A 14,594-nucleotide genomic window follows, 5' to 3' on the forward strand; every position below is an offset into this window, starting at 1 on the left:
TCCTTCCTTCCTTCCTTCCTTCCTTCCTTCCTTCCTTCCTTCCTTCCTTCCTTCCTTCCTTCCTTCTTTCCTCCCTCCCTTCCTTCCTTTTCTTTCTTTCTTTTGACAGAGTCTGCTCTGTTGCCCAGGATGGAGTGCAGTGGTGTGATCTTAGCTCACTGCAACCTCCGCCTCCCAAGTTCAAGAGATTCTCTTGCTTCAGCCTCCTGAGTAGCTGGGGTTATAGGCACGCACCACCACGCCCGTCTAATTTTTTGTATTTTTAGTAGAGACAGGCCTTCACCATGTTGGCCAGGCTGGTCTCAAACTCCTGACCTCAAGCGATCCACCTGCCTCGGCCTCCCAAAGTGCTGGGATTACAGGCATAAGCCACTGTGCCTGGCCTAGAGTGAACTAATTTCATAGTGGGTTGATGAGCATGAACACGTGGGGCGGGTCCACAGCGAGGAGCAGCACCAGCACCTGTGCGCATACTGTGGCACTGGGCGGTGCACTTTACCTGAACCGTCCTTCCAGGCCTCCCAAGCCATCTGCAGGAAGTGCTGTTTCCATCCCAGGCCTGAGATGGTAGAAAGGCTGGGGACTCCAGGGACACAGGGCTGGCAGGTGGGTGAGGTGGGCGGATACCCCCGGCAGTCGGAGCCGGCGTTCTTGACCAGGCCGCTGGCAGTGAGCCAGCCGGGTTCCGTTTCCATCAACCGGCCGTATTCGGGGCGTATTCCTTCCAGGTGCGGCCTCCCGGGAAGGGAGTCCCCAGCCTGGAGGTGACGAGGCCGGCGCGCCCACCAGGGGTCGCTGCAGGCAAGAGCTGGAGGCCTGAAGGCAGGTGGGTACCAGGCAGTCGGCCCGGCGCGCTCAGATACACAGCTTTAGGTGTGCGAGATCGGGACGATGTTTTCATAAAAGTAAAGCAGACATCTCCGACCCACGAGGAAACTAGTGTGGGTCCAGCCTGGGTTTAGGCTCCACCTCTGAGCTCCACCTTCACTCAGCTGCCAAATAGGGTCAGTGACTGTGGCCCTGTCTCCCTCATGGGGCTGCCAGGGGATCCTATGAAGTGACAATGCTTAGAGACCGGGCCCGGCGCGGTGGCTCACGCCTGTAATCCCAGCACTTTAGGAGACTGAGGCGGGCGGATCATTTGAGGTCGGGAGTTCAAGACCTGCCTGGGCAACATGGTGAAATCCTGTCTCTACTAACAATGCAATAATTAGCTGGGTGCAGTGGCGAGTGCCTGTAATCCCAGCTACTGGGGAGGCTGAGGCTAGAGAATCACTTGAACCCGGGAAGCAGAGTTTGTAGTGAACCAAGATGAAGCCACACTGCACTCCAGCCCGGGCAACAGGGCAAGACTCTGTCTCAGGAAAAAAAAAAAAAAAAAGGTTTCAGACCATGGAGTACGTTGGTGCCTGAGATGATCCCATTGGCCAGACTACGTGCCCGTGGGGGTGCCACCATCAGTGATGAAGGGGCAGGGGGATCAACCCCTACTTTTCCGAGGGGCTTTCCCATGTAGGAAATACAAGCTGAATCTTCCTGAAATTCAGCCACAGATCCCACACTCCCTTAAGGCACACTCAGGTCATACGACGGCCCACTGCAGACACTGGCAGTGTCAGGCCTGGAGCATCCTCATCTAGGATGGGTCTGGGGTCGGGCTCTGTGGTGTTATTTTATTATTTATTTATGTATGTATCTATTTTTAGAGTCGGGGTCTCACAATGTTGCCCAGGCTGGTCTTGAATTCCTGAGCTCAAGCAGTCAGCCCACTATGGCCTCCCAAAGTGCTGGGATTAAAGGCATGAGCCACTGCGCCTGGCCTTCTGTGGTTGTAAATGAAACTTTTATAGGCTTTTTTTTTTTTTTAATTAAGAGATCATCACATGCCATAAAATTCACTCTTTTAAATTGTCCAATTGGTTGTTTTTAGTACATTCACAAATTTGTGTAACCCCACCAGCAATTCCAGAACCCTTCATCAATTACCTCAAAAATAAACCTGTACCAATTTTTCCCTTCCCTTAGCCCCTGGCAACCACTGATCTACTTAACGTTTTCTTTATATTTTTCTTTTCTTTATATTGTGTCTTTTCATTGCCACTTGTGTTCTATGGGGATTAAAAAAAAATAGATGGCTTACTTCATGTGAGCAGGAAGAGACCTGTGTCTCAGTGTAGCAGACAGGGTTATAGGGACTCCTTGGGGTTAGAACGTGGGGTCCCATGCCTCAACCCTCTCTGATGAGCTGTGTGAGCACAGAGGAACGAGAACATCTTTCTGGCTTTTTGTCTTCTCATTCTGTTTCATTCTCATTCATGATGGTTAATAGTGATGATACTTGTCCCACTTACAGCAAGGAAATGCCACCTCTCTCAGACAACAGAACCCCAAATCTGCCTGTGCTTGATGCTGGGAGGAGAAGCTTCCAGGGGCAGCAGGATCAAGAAGCTGGCTCTGTCCTGCCTCTGTTCTCACTGTCACCCCTCTCTGTTTCCCATGAGTGTGGCCCCCAGCAAGCTGGGCCTGTGTGCTGCTCCCATGGTGGGCATAGCCCCTTACCCAGGACACCCCCAGCCCAGCGGGGAGAGGCTGACATCCTCACAAAGACTTACTACATATTCCAGGAGGTGACGGGGAAAAGAGAGCACGAAACACAGCATTTAGTTCCCTGAAGTATTAGAAGCAGTTTGCAGAGATGCACTCAATATGACAAGATTAAAAAACATACATGAGGAAATCAGAGAGGAATAAAAATGAGGGGGAGAAAAAAAATAAGATGAAGCCAGGGAGAGATTGGTACGGAAACTCCAGATGGTGATTTAAGGAGCACTTATGCAGCACACTTACCACGATCCGAGCGCCGTACGAGTATCATGAACTCATTTGATCCTCGGGACACTTTGGAGGCAGGGGCTGTGATTATCCTCATTTTGCAGTCAGGAAAGCCCAGGCGCAGAATTGCTGCTTGTTCAGGGGCTCCCGGCTTCTGGGTGGCAGAGCTGGGTCTCAAGCCTGGGCAGCCTGGTGTGCAAGTTCATGCCACCCCTGCTGCTTTTTCATGATATCACATAAATGCACTGGGGGTGGGCAGGGGAGCCCGGGCATGAGCAGAATAAGCAGGGAATATCTTTGACATCTCGGATCTTGTCTCAGAAATCATAGGTATTTTGCATTTTTCCCCATGATGTTTCTATATTTGTGCAAGTGTGTTGAAAATTAGATGTGTGTGTGTGTGTGTGTGTGTGTGTGTGTACGTGCGCACGCGCACTCTGTCTGAGCTTCAGCTGAGGCCCTAAGGGGTTCTGAAGAAAGCACAAGGTGTCAGATAGCCCATCTCTGCAGGGGTGGCTGCGAGCTGCTCTGCCAGCATGGGCCCTCACCCACTCCAGGGAGAATAAGGCGGGGTGAGAGTTTGGGGAACTTGAGGAGGCTGGTGCAGGGAGTGCTCCGGAGAGGCTGCCTGTGTACTAGTCTCTCCCAAGTCTGGGGGAGGCATTTGAGGGAACCGTCTGGATAGCTGAGTGTGTCTTTGGAATTGGAGGGACCCAGGGACTGGTGTCTGAGCCCCTAGAAAATTCTCGTGATGAGAGAATGTTGGCTAAAAGGCTGGTGTTGGGCGCATCCTTCATTCATTCATATGACCCTCAACAAACATTTACTGAATGTTTGAATGTGTGTTCTAGGTGCCAGGCATGCGCCTGTGGACAACACAAATCACCCTGTGACCTACATTCTAGTAATGAGGGTAACAGCTTCAGAGGGACCCTGCCCACGAGCTGGGGGCAAGGGGCCTGCAGGCTAGGGCTGGGCTGCAGAGGGCTCTGATTGGGCAGCTGGAAGAGGCCCCTGGTCTGTGGCCAGATCCCTGCACTCAGCATGCCCCAAGATGGTGGACATTTGACACCATTTATTGGTTACCTACTGTGTACATATAGTATCGTAATCTGCATTGTCCCTGACGGTAGTGATTATAGCTCCACTTTGCAGAGGAAAGCAGTGGCTCAGAAAGTGCCGGGGGTGGGCGCTGAGTTCCACACAGGGGTTCTTTTCCTCAGAGCTGGCCACTGTCTTGCCACTCTGATGAGCTTCTCTTGGTTTTCAAAAATGGAGCAGGCAGGAATGGAACCCCTCTGAGCTCCATCTTTGCTGCGATCTGACACATGTCATGAGTTATGTCAGTTTTCCAGAGGCTCCAGGCAAGAACAGTTTCTCATGGGGACTTCTTGGGCTTATCAAGGAGTCAGATCTGGGTGGCAGCAAGGGAGCAGCTCTAAGCATGTTCTGGAATCATTCACAGGCTTTTATGTTCTGAGCTGTTCCCAAGAGTGTAACCAAATGCTAACACCATTAAGATTGTTTTCTTAATGATTACTTTGGCTTGTATTAGGAAACAGCTTAATTAGCATTAATTAGAGTGGTCTCTCTACAGGACACATCTTCCTCAAAGCAAGGTCTCCTTACTTTACTCATTTGCAGGGGGAGACCTGTCACTGACTGAGGTTAAGGGTGTGGCCCAAGGACACAGGAGGTGACAAATTGGGGAACAAAGCTGTCAGTCTGTTGAGGCTGCTGTAAAAAAATACCATAGATCGGGTGGCTTAAAAACAGCAAAATTTTTTCCTCATCGTCTGGAGGCTGGGAAATCCAAAGATGAGAGTGCCTGCAGATCTGGTGTCTGGTGAGGACCCATTTCTCGGTTCGCTGATGGTCTTCTCAATGCATTCTCACACAGTGGAAGCCGCGAGGCAGCTCTCCAGCGCCTCTTGTGCAAGGGCATGGATCCCGTCAACCACTTCTCAAAGGCCCCACCTCCTAATACCGTCACACTGGGCATTAGGATCTAATGCATGGATTTTGGGGAGACACAAACACTCAGTCTATGGCAAAAGCTGTAATCACAACCCCTAGTCCTGTCTTTTCTACATTTGACTGTGCTGCAGAGAGCAGGACTTACTATCAGAGAAACTTCCTGTTTCTTGCTCTGCCGCCGGAGCGGCCTGTGTTGACGGTCCCCTTGCCCAGGCCAGCCTTGCCCATTGGAGGAGTCGCACAGGGCCACCCCAGGGTTCAGTAGGAAGTGACTTCATTCAGTGGCAGCCCTGACCATACAGCATTTTCCAGAGCATTAATGAGAAAGGACAAAGGAGCTGAAGTTTAAGAAGAAAAACCCACAAAATCCAGGGTTTCTTTCAGGTGGTTGTTGTTTCTAAAAATCTGAATTTTTATAATGCTGGGTATGTAATTACAGTATTCTATAGATTTGTACTTGAATAAAGGCTGCAATGTCAACAGTCAGTCAACAAATATTCCCTGAGCCCCTCCTGTGTGCCGGGCACTGTCCTTGGTGCTGGAGATGCTAGGCAATGCCCGGTCCTGGTCTCAGGGTTTAACGCTGCCGAGGGTGGAGTGGCGAGCAGACACAGAACGGACAGCCATGACAATTCTAGGTACAGGTGCATTCGGGGAGGATCACAAAAGGAGGCCACGTGACAGCGGGTGACCAGGAGGGGACCTTAGCCAATAGTTGGTCAGGAAACACCTCCCCTACGGGAGAGGCAGAGCAGCGGCTCACATGACGAGGTGGTGGCAGCAGATGCCCTGGGGGATTCAAGCCATGTCCAAAGAGTGGCCCAACAAAGGCCCTGGGCAGGGATCCTATTGGGCTCCGAGCCTAGTGAGCAAGGGGAGACACAGGTCCAAGGTGAGTGTGGGAAGGGGCGGGGCAGAGCACCATGGGGCAGAGCGTGGATTTCGCCCTGGCTGAGAAGTCTCTGACGGGTTTTAAGCAGGGTGCTGTGGGAGGAGACTGTAGATGGATGGGTGTGGAGGCAGTGAGATGGCTTAGGGGTTGCTGTGTTGCAGAAAAATCAGGAGGGCAAGAGACACCTTGGGGTAAAGCAGGAGAATCACAGGCAGCTTTTTTTTTCCCCCCTTTTAATTTCTGTTTCTCTTTTCTTTCTTTAATATCCCACCTCAGCTTGACTGGGACAGATGAGTGCTATGGTGAATTAAATTAGGGCCATGTGTTAATCAGGGACTAGGCAGGAGATAGAAACCACACTGATACTTTGAACAGGGAAAATGTAGTAAAAAGACTCATCAACAAGCGCAAAGCGTCTGGCGTTATGGGTTGAACTGTGTCGCTGAGAAAGATGTGTTGAAGTCCTAACCCCTGGTACCTGTGAATGTGACCTTATTTGAAAACAGGATCTTTGCAGATGTAATCCAAGGCAGGCCTTGTCCAACATGACCAGTGTCCTTGTAGGAAGAGGGATATTTGGATGCAGACACACAGGGAGAAGATGGCCATGGAACAGCAGACGGAGAGAGTGGAGTGAAGCCACTGCAAGCCACCAGCGGAAGAGGCCAGGAGGGTCCCCGGAGTCTTAGAGGGAGCAGGGCACTGCTAACACCTTGACTTCGAACTTCTGTCCTCCAGAACTGTGACGAACACGTTCCTGCTATTTTTAAACCACTGTTTTTCAGCACTTTTGTTACAGCGGCCCCAGGACACTACTAATGGGTGAAATCTGATGACTGAGTACTACAAAGGGTAGAAGAGGACTCCAGGGGTCCCAGGAACAGCAGCTGAAGGAAGCTGCTGCTACCCTTAGGGTTGAGAGGGAGTCAACAATGAAGGAACTAAGACTTCCACCCGCTTGAGCTGAGCCCCAGACCTGTAGGAGAGGACACAGCTGCTGCAGGAACACCAAAACCTGCTGCTGGTGGGGAGATTTGCCAGCGTAGGAGCCAGAGCAGTCTAGACGACCAGCCAGATGGGGGCCTGAAAACGAGAGAGACAGAGAGAGAGAGAGAGAGCAGGCCAGAGCCACTCCACAAAAGTGGCTCGTAGGGTGTAGGGTGTAGGGTGTGAAGTTTGCTGGAGAACGAGTGCCATCGCTGCTCCTGCACACCTATCCCACTGGCAGCTGTGCCACAGGAGGAAATGCCATGTTCTGGCGGCAGGAAGAGAAGCCCCTTCCTCTGCTGTCCTTGTGGCATTCCTCCAGAGCCCCCTATGACAAAGCCTAACATTGCCCCAGCTGACAAAGGGGAGATGTTTACAGGGCCCAGCTCCGGTATTTCAAAGCAGAGCAAAGAAGGATGACTTTAGAACCGGGACATAATAACCTGATGACTGGCACAGGTGGTAGCAAGAAAGGGGTGGGGGAACTCGTGTGAGCAAACAAAGGCTTAGGCCTCCCCTGCAGTTGTTCTGTGACATTACAAAACTTCATTTAAAAAATTGTGATGGGGAAGACTCCTTGCCCTGATTAATCACATAAACTGGGTTTCCCTATTGTCACCTGTCTTCTTAATCCACATAGTGATCATCTTCCCGGCTGCACAGGTGAGTCAATAAAAGCATGGAGATGTTGAATAATAAGCTTAAAGTCATGCCATTAATCAGTGGTGTCCATCTGCCTCCCAGGCCTGTGTCTTTTCTATTCATCTTGCTGTCTCTCTCATGGGGAACTGGAATGCCTGGAGGATTCTGCTCCTGGGAGCTCAGTGCTGGCTCTCACTTTGTCCTTCTTTGATGACTTGGCCCCTGTGCTGGCTGTGTGGGTCCTGGCCACAGGAGACACTGACCTCTACACCCCCAGGCCCAGGGTATACACCGGCTTGAGCACAGGCCCCTGGACCATGAATGCCCTGCCCAGCTCAGGTATAGGAACAGCACACTGGAGCCCGGGCACACAAGGCAGGCAAAAGCTCAAAAGCAGATCTCACCTCTGGGAGGGTGCAGTCAGGTTTTCAATGGATTCTGTTGATTACCAATTACAAGGATTTCTACCCCTTAAACATGGAAGGATTTCTCCTTTGATGGGAAGTGAGCTGGAGGCATTCCTGAGCACCCCTTCCTGCAGAACCCCTCCTCCTTTGGCTTCCTGATAGCAGGCTAAGGAAGTATCTGGCAGATGCATAGTCAAGCTTGCCCAATGTGGACAGGATTCAGTCAAGTGCCAGCTTGGATCAAGTGTCCCGTGCCCTGGGCAGGAATAAATAGGATCTTCTTAGAGGAACCAGAACTCTCTGGCAAAAGCCCTTGAGTGTTGTAGGTCAGCTCCAGTATTTGAGGTTACAATCATGCATCCTCTGGGGAACTTACTTCTCTTGTCAGCACTAGGGCGAAAGGGGGTTGGGTTTCTCTGGGGGAGCTTTAAGGATCCTTTCAGATTCTGTATTCATCAGTTCCTGTGTTTATCAATATCTACTGAACCTAATGAATGCTGGGTATTGTAGTAAGGTCTTTCATGAGTTATTTTATTTATTTATTTATTTATTTTTCAAGACAACGTCTCACTTTGCTGCCCAGGCTGGAGTGCAGTGGTGTGGTCTTGGCTCACTGCAACCTCCACCTTGTGGGTTCAAGTATTCTCCTGCCTCAACCTCCTGAGTAGCTGGGATTACAGGTGCCCACCACCACGTCTGGCTAATTGTTGTATTTTTAGTAGAGACAGGGTTTCATTATGTTGGCCAGGCTGGTCTCAAACTCCTGATCTCAGGTGATCTGCCCGCCTCGGCCTCCCAAAGTGCTGCGATTACAGGCGTGAGCTGCCGTGCCCAGCTTTTCATGAGTTATTTAATCTTCACAACAATTCTGTGAAGTCACCACTCTTGTCCCCATTTTACAGATAAAGAAACTGAGGCTGTGGGAGGTTAAATAACCGTGAGGCACTAGCATGGGGAGACTTGGTTCTAGCAGTTTCTGGCAGTTGGCCTTTGATGCCCATTTCCTATAGGAAAGGCCCTTCTCTTACAGGCGCCCTGCCCTTGGAGGTTTGGCCTGTTCATTAGGGTGCCTGCATGCGTAGGTATCCTCCTGGCCTTATTCCCAAAAGGGCTTGAGATAGTGTGCCCAAACACAAATGGGAGGAAGACTGCATACATTGACAGATCAGGGCGAAGAAAAATACAGGTAAAGTGAAAGACAAGGTCTGCAGGAATGTTAATATGTGCATATTCCGTTACAGTCAGGGCAGAGATTCCTTATCAGTTACAATCAGGGCAGAGATTCCTCAGAGCGAAAGTAGAAAAACTGATTAGTTAATGTGTTTTCTACTTTACTGGTACACATCAGGTAAAATAAACCAACTAGTCTTATATGTACCCGCGTTCATAGATCTCAAACAAAACAAAACAAAACAAAAAAGGAGGTTGAGTGGAAAGGTGGCTGAAAGGAAAGCCCAGAGAGGTGAAGTAACAGCTTGAGGTTGTAGCCATCCCTGCATTCCTTCAGGCTGCAGAGCTCCAGCGGCAGACCCAGGATTCAAATCCAAGTGTTTCTGGCTCTGGAGCTGGGCTCGAATTTAGGGCATTACTTTTTTCTTCCATTTCAAACTGGACACAGATCTGGCCCTCAAGTATAGGAGATAAAGCAGGTGCATAAATGGCTCATTGTGTTCTGTCTTTCTAAGGGCACAGGAGGTTGAGGCAGGCTGCAGGCAGGGCTTCAGAGCTGTGCAGGCAGGGGGCATGGGTGGGCGTGGCTGCGTCTTGTAGGCTGAGCCGCTGGCTGTGTCCCTGAGCTGAGCTGAGTGAGTACTCTAGGCATTCCCGGCAGAGGGTAACAGCATGAGCAAAGGCCTGGAGGCTAAAAATAGCTTGCGGGCAGGGGAGCTACCAGCAGTTCAGTGCTTCTGGAGTTTAAAGAGCCTGGCGAGAATCATGTCAGATGAGGCCAGTCCATGATGAGGAGGGTGGATTTTATCTTTAGAGACCCCATAGAGTGAGGATATAATTACTCTGTAACAAGCATAAACTGTGACGGTCTGGGACGCCCTTGTCATAGGCAGCCCCTGGAGAGTCCCTTGTCATAGCCAGACCCTGGAGAGTCGTAAGTAGGATGTGACATAACCAGATTTGTGTTTTAGGAAGGTTGCTGGCTGCAGAGCTGGTTGGATGCATTTTTATTGAAAAGGTGAAACATACTCAACATAAAGAATTTGGACAGTAGGAGGAGTATGGGAAGAGTATACAGTGGCAAGCAAGGTCCCTCCTCATCCTTATCCCCAAATCCCCCTTCTTAGAAGCAGCAATCACTGTCACCATTTTCAGTGTTTTTTTTTGTTTGTTTGTTTGTTTAGATAGAGTCTCGCTCTGTTGTCTAGGCTGGAGTACATTGGCATGATCTCAGCTTACTGCAACCTCCACCTCCTGGGTTCAAGTGAGTCTCCTGCCTCAGCCTCCCAGGTAGCTGGGATTACAGGCATGCACCACCATGTCCAGCTAATTTTAGCATTTTTAGTAGAGACAGAGTTTTGCCATGTTGGCCAGGCTGGTCTTGAACTCCTGATTACAGGTGATCCACCTGCCTCGGCCTCCCAAAATGCTGGGATTACAGGCATGAGCCACTGCGCCCGGCCAACCCAGTGTTTTATTCTAGAGATAATCTGAATGTGTGTGTGTGTATGTATATATACACATTCCCTTTAATGCAGGTGCCATGCATTAGATACACTATTCTATACCTAGCTTTTTATTTATAGGCCTTGTAAGTCATTCCACATTGATGCATAGAGCTGCCACAATCTTTTCATTGCCTGCCAAATGTTCCATGGATCTAGAAGACTGCATTCAACTTCTTTCCCATAGATGGACATTGAGGTTGTTTGTAGTTTCTTGCATTACAATCAATGGTGCAATTCATATGCTCATATCTAGGGATGAGTATGTGGAGTGAGTTCCCTGAAGTGGGGTTGCTGAGTCAAAGTGTATATATACATTTGTAATTTTGATAAATATTGTCAAGCCGTCTTCCTTAGGAGGGGAGTTCATTCTATGCTCCCATTCTTGTGCTGAGGATATTAGTTGTGGCAGAAATGTTTTGAGTCCTGGATGATGGGGCCAGGTGGATTATTGGATTGGAGGTAGGGAGAGTGAACAGTGATTACTACAAGAGTCTGGAAGAGAGATGGTGAAGGTCTTGCCTAAGGCAGTCATGGTGGTGGGTAGCCAGGAGGCAAGGATTTGGAGAGCTATATCAGAAAGGAAGGTTGCATTGAGGTATGGGATGGGGCTGGTGGGGAGCTAGGTAGAGTAGTGCGAGTAGGGAGTGGCAGGGGCCGTTGGAGGAGAGCTAGGTGGAGACACCAGCAGTTGGGTGCATGGTCTGAAGCTAAGGAGAAGCTCTAGGCTGGAGAAGCTTGAGTGGAGGTAGGAGGTATGGCCTTGAGCTCCAAGGGGCAGCCTGGTAGAGCAGCACTGAGGGAGAGGGCTGGCTGGGACTGAGCTGGGGCAAGCCAGGTGCCCAGGATGCAAACTGTAAGCAGGCCCTGCCCTACACACCCTGCAAACCAGGGCCTCCTGATATTTTGCTGCCTGGTTGCCTCTCTTGCCTCACCCTTGTCCCAGCTCTGAAGGAGGCAGCCTTGGGATCAGCCATGGATTAAAGGAGCTGGCTGAGGGCAGAGGCTCAAAGGGAAGGAACAAAGAGGTAAAAGAATGTGTGGAGGGGAAGGTGTCCTGGAGGGCCAGGGTGTGCACTCCCAGGTTCATGGGAGAGAGGCAGGGAAGGACTAGAAAGTGTCCTCCATTAGATGTACCTATTAGGTGTCACTGACACCCTTAGTGAAGCTGTTTTAATAAAGCAACAGAGGCTTGGATAGTCTCTGACTCTATGAAACAATAATAGAAAGTCAGGGTGTTTACTCATTGGTCGTATCCTAGCAACAGCGTGTTCTCAGCAAGGGTAAGTGTTCTAGAACGCGAGACCAAATTATATGAGAACATAACGTTCTAGAATGTCTGCATGCATTTGCCAGCCGATTTGTTACTCAGAGGTACTCAGGCATGGTTGAAAATTACCCCCTTTTCCTCTAAATTTGAAGGTAGTTGATGACAAGTATTTATTATGTTAACAGAACTTAAATGCTTGGCCAGGGTCACTTCCCCGAATTCAAAGTTAGCATGAGGGGGAAGAGGATTAAAAGCAGCATCCCCGCAGGGAAAATGAGCTGTGAGTTGTACTTTGCCACCTTTTAAATCAAACATCGCTGACTGTTCTTCAGAATCACTGTGGGATTATTTGTTCTCCAGAGAATATGTGAGCAATGCATTCCTTTCCCCCATCTTTGGATCCTGCCCGTCAGTGGTGGCTGACTGGAGCAGCTTTTATTGATGCACAGAAAATTGGGGGAGGTCTTATTAGGCTTCTTCCTCCAATGCTGCCGTTCCCATTTGGGACCCTTCTGGGAACCCTGCACACTCATGGGGAGCCCTTGGCACTCCATGCATGGCATTTGTTCTGTTCCACCATCCCCCCCAATAGCTGGGCGTGATCTGGTCTCTGAGTGAGGTTGGGCGGGTTCCCTCAGTGGTGCTGTCTTGAACCCCAGAGCCCTTTGGACCCATCCTTCTGTCCAAGTCCTAGCCAGCCCCCTTGGCCCAGCCAAAAGGCTCCCCTGAAGCAGCCCCCAAGCATGAGCTTGTCCGGACTGCCCTGAGGCCCCCCTGCCGCCAGCTTCCTCACAGGACACCTTGCTCAGTCTTTAGTCCCATTTCTGCCCAGCCCAAGGCCTGATACCCAGTGGCTTCCTGAGGACACGTGAGTGTCTGATCCCAGGCTGCTGGCCTGGGCCCCACGTGTCCTCACCACCGGTCAGCTGTGAAAGGGCAAGATTTGTTTTGGGGAGCGAGTAAACTGGATGGAGGAATAAAGAAGGGCAAGAGAGAGGGGTGCTAGAGGGGCTCGCCTGCATTCAGGGGGCTCTCAGAGGAGCCCTGGCAGCCTGGGTGTGGGCTTAGGAAGTAACTCAAGGTTGGAGCGGCAGTGGCGGAGCCAGCGGAGTGCCCCTGCCAGGGCCTTGTTGTTCAGGTGTGGAAGAGAGCCTGTGGATGCCTCCAGTTCCGCAAGAGCCTTCCCTGGCTGGCACCTGGGCTGACCCAGCAGATCCTCCTGTGGGTGCTGGAGGGTCTTCAGTCCTGATGTGAAGCATCACAGGAGCTGCACTCCGGGACCTGAGACCAGGCCGGTTCGGTCTGATGACTCAGTCAACGTTCAGGGCCTACAACCACTGACCTCCCACCAAGACACACGCAAGGAACTCGCGCTCTGACCCTGGGGTACAGCTCACCCTTCCACGTGTGCAGGCCGGGGCTTCCAGAGGCTTCCCAGTGTGGCTGCCCGAGGTCACATCTCCAGCAGGGGCAGCCCTGGGAAGGCAACACAGGCCTCTGACTCCAAGCGAGCTCCTTCATTCCAGGCGGCTTCAGGACAGCTCCTGGGGGTGCTCAGAGGCTTGTTCTGCTCTTCCGTCTGCATGAATAAGATTCTGGAGAATCAAAGACAAGAGATCTGCAATTAAATTCTATTTTAAACAAGAAATGAAGACTCTGCTTAAAATAAGTTCTGTGGAGATATTTGAAATGTAATGTTAATGAAGGTACTGGGTATTTACTGAGAGCCAGATATTGTTGTAAGCTTGTTACAAGGTCCTGTATCCTCAGTCCTTAAAACAACTCCACGACATTGGCTCTGGAGAGGAAGCCAGATGGCTGCTGGCTTTTGCCTTACAGAGAAACACCTCCAGACACCTGGTTTGTGGCTCAGGATGCCAGAAAATGGTGCTCCTTTTGCACATCGGTAACTATTTCCATGTGGAATACTTCTGGAAACTGGAGATCATCAACAGGTTCTGCAAACAAAGCCCAGAGAACATTTCTGACCCTGCGCAGGGTGTTTTCCTCCCACTGCATTAGCCTGAGAACAGTCTCCTGTGTTCCTGTTGGAGGCTCGAGAGAGAACTAAGTTAGATATAACCATGGTAACTAACATGCAATTAACTACAATCACTGCTAATCGCTGGGTTAGAATTTCCTCCTTAGAGTCTTAGAAGTGTACCGTGAGAAGCATATGCCCTACCATGCAGGGGCTGTTCCTGGGGCTTTGGGACTGTGGCAACAGTGGCAGGTAGTGTGGGGTGACCCCAGTCTCCATTCGAGAGCCCTGGGTTCAAGGCCCAGCCTCCCACCTGGCGTGTGTGATCTTGGGCAAGTCACTTCCCTCCTGATCACTCGGAGTTCCCATATGAGAGGAGAATGATACTTCACGGCTGCCTTGACTTCTTATAAGAATACAAAGAGTTAAAGCTTATGAAACATACATTGTAAGCAATATGTCAATGTCAGGGTTCCCTGCCTTACTCTTAGGTCCCAGGAAGTGAATTGTGGGTGGTGGAAGCTGGATGATACATCTTTTGGGTTTTTTTTCAAGCTTTTTTATGATGGTGTATTAGTCTGTTCTCACATTGCTACAAAGGACTACCTGAGACTGGGTAATTTATAAATAAAAGAGGTTTAATTGGCTAATGGTTCTATGGACTGTACAGGGAGCATTGCTGGGGAGGCCTCAGGAAATTTTAAATCATGGCAGGAGGCAAAGGGGAAGTAGGCACCTCCTACAAGGCTGCAGCAGGAGGAAGAGGGACAGGGAGAGGTGCTACACACTTTTAAACAGCCAGATCTCATGAGAACTCACTCACTATCATGACAACAGCAAGGGAAAGTCCATCCTCATGAACCAATTACCTCCCACCAGGCCCCTTCTCCAACATTGGGGATTACAATTTGACATGAGATTTGGGCCGACA

This window comes from Macaca nemestrina, chromosome 13, assembly GCF_043159975.1.
Source record: "Macaca nemestrina isolate mMacNem1 chromosome 13, mMacNem.hap1, whole genome shotgun sequence".
In the NCBI taxonomy this organism is placed as follows: Eukaryota; Metazoa; Chordata; class Mammalia; order Primates; family Cercopithecidae; genus Macaca; species Macaca nemestrina.